The following is a 2,730-nucleotide window of genomic DNA, read 5'->3' on the forward strand; positions in this document are numbered from 1 at the left end:
AAAAAAAAAAAAAAAAAAAAAAAGGAACAAGTGTATAGAAATGGTAGAGGTTTCCTTATGTGGGAAAACAGACAAGCAAGTTGTGCTTTTTGATAATCTCAAAGCCGAAAGCTGTACTTTTGTTTTAAACATATTTCTTTTGATGATTATATACTTATATATATACGGTACTACTATAAATCAAGAGCAAAATCCTCCTCATTCTTTTATTTTTTTAATATTAACTAGGTTTTGAATCCACTCTACAAGTTGGTTTATTTGATATATTTTGATATATTGATTACGGTAAAAAAATATTATCTCATAAAAAAATTAAAATAAGTACTAAGGGAAAAAATTAAATTTCAGATACACAATTTTTTTTAAATATAAAAATCAGTTGTATTATAAAATCAAATCTGATTAAAAAAATCATAAATTTAACTTGACGTCTAGGCGAGGCAAATCAAACTATTTTTTTGACCACTAGAAAAACAAAACAATTTTATAATCATGAATTTAACTCGTTTTTATATTTAATTGATCGCTACCACCTATATTTTCATGTTTTTTATTAAATGTTTTCTTATTCTTCATATTCTTTCTTGTCATTTTCATTGTCAAATTTTGTGTTAATTGTCATCGTAACTTTTACCGTTTGGTTCTTCGTTATACTCTTTTTCTTCTTCTTCTTCCTCGTCAACTTCTTCATATTTTTCGACTGAAAAACCTTTTTTTAGACTACCACACAACTTGTTAACCCATCAAACTCCAAGAAAAAAGCATTTCTTTTCTCATAAAATTTGTGAAATTCATGATTACCATCATAGTCAACACATGCACCCAATTATTGACAATTTTATCTATATACTTATTTGGTTTTAGATCCACGCGTTTAAAAACTTCTCAAACCAAAATCCTTACTTGGTTTATAATATTTTAAAAACATAATAAATTATACTAATAATTATTTATTTAATATGAATCATATGATATATAGAAATATGAGTACACTATATCAGCAAATAATATCAACCGTATCATATTATCAAATAACCGTAACCGTTTATAACAGTAACCGCTTGAACCGTAACCGTATTTAAACGTAACCGTTTAACCGTTTGTTAAACGATTCTGGTTAAGGTTACAAAAATTTCTAACCATAACCGATGGTTAATAAACCTTAACTGTGACAACCGCAACCCTAGTCATGCCTATGTATAGCTAATAAAACATGTGTGTTTGTCGTCCATTTTTTTCTTTAAACCTCAAAATTTGAATCAAACATCAAATTAAGATCTTGCGATGTCAATCCTTTTTCCTTAGACCCAAAAATAAAAAATTAATGAAAGAATATCAACTCATCTATAAAATCATACACAAAAATATGTTTTACAGCTCATAAGAAATAAAAAGCACAAATATAGATAAATAAGATAATTTATGTTTTGCGTCAATATTTATAATATTTTTAATTTTTAAAATTTAAAACTTATAATATTTAAAAACTTTTAAAAGTTTCAATATTTATAATATTTAAACTTTTAAAAATTTTAAATATTATAATATTTTTTTGAAACTGTTTAAAGTTTTAATTTGATCAAATAAAAAACCAGATCAAAACAAATAAAACTTTTAAACTTGGACGCCTGATAAATCAAGCTTTCCTGCTCATTCGTTGTTGGAAGCATATTAATCTTATTTATACTGGTTCTGAACCATTGTCTAAAATATTTATAGCCGATGTGGGATATTGTGCTTAGTTCTTTGATTTCCATAAATTTAAAATTTTCCTTTTTCTAAAAATTTCTGTAAATTTAAAAAATGTTAATGAATGACAAAAATTTGTGTAAATTTAAAAAATGTTAATAAATAACATGTTAAATCATGATAGGTTGTTTAAAATAATTTTTAATATAGAAAATTTTAGAAATTGTATAAAATATTAATAAGTGATATGTTAAATTTATAATTGTTGTTTAAAATCTGATGTGAACGGTCATAGGAACTTATAGCTCATACTTTTTATTAATATAGATTTATGTAAAAAAAATTACCCCAAAGAAAAAGAGAAGAAAAGAAAAGAAAAGAAAGAAAAAGAAAAAAAAAGCAAATCTTTGTCTCTGGGACTGACTGAGCACGGGAATTAAAAGACAGATGTAGGGTTGAGATGACATCTGTGGGTGTGGGTGCGTCTCCCCACACTGAACCACATATCTTTTTGCCGGCTTCTTCAACGGCTTTTTCTCTCCCTTCCTTCGACGTCGTTTTGTCTCTGTCACACACACTCTCTCTCTGTCACACACACTCTCTCTCTTGCTCCTCCGTCCGTCTCTCGTCTACAGTGCCCCTCCGCTTTCGCCTTTTTTTCCTTGTCCTATGAATTTGGTCGAAATGCCCATTTCTTTCTTTTTCCACTAATCCAGTAAGTATCTTCTCTCTCTCTCACTGTCTTTTTTTCAATTTCAACTTCTCTCCTTTGTCTTTGTTTTAATATGTTTTTTTTTTTTTGGGGTGCAGATATCATTCGAGATTTTCCCTTGCCGTCTCCAATTGCCACTCTCCGCTCTAACCCTCTTCGAATGTATGCTTCCTCCTTCCCAATCTCTGCTTTTTTTTTTCTTTTTCTTTTTATGTATGCTTAGTCGTCGTCGCTTACACTTGCTTACCCTAACCTCTTTCTGCATACGGACTCGCTTTGTTTTATACAAATCTTGTAATTAGTTTTGTTCAGTTTCCCCGCCCCCCCCC

General features: G+C 28.6%; 1 protein-coding gene across 3 annotated transcripts in view; it reads left to right on the plus strand.

The window, feature by feature from the left end:
* The window catches only part of LOC104699519 (E3 ubiquitin ligase BIG BROTHER-like), a 2,445-nt gene continuing 1,902 nt past the window's right edge, over positions 2,188 to 2,730 (plus strand). For all 3 annotated transcript variants that reach the window (XM_010414827.2, XM_010414825.2, XM_010414828.2), the window contains exons 1-2: positions 2,188 to 2,404; positions 2,500 to 2,563. The gene's annotated coding sequence lies outside the window, so the exon portion shown is untranslated. The remainder of the gene's footprint in view (positions 2,405 to 2,499; positions 2,564 to 2,730) is intronic.

This window comes from Camelina sativa, chromosome 7 (assembly GCF_000633955.1).
Source record: "Camelina sativa cultivar DH55 chromosome 7, Cs, whole genome shotgun sequence".
Taxonomy (NCBI): Eukaryota; Viridiplantae; Streptophyta; class Magnoliopsida; order Brassicales; family Brassicaceae; genus Camelina; species Camelina sativa.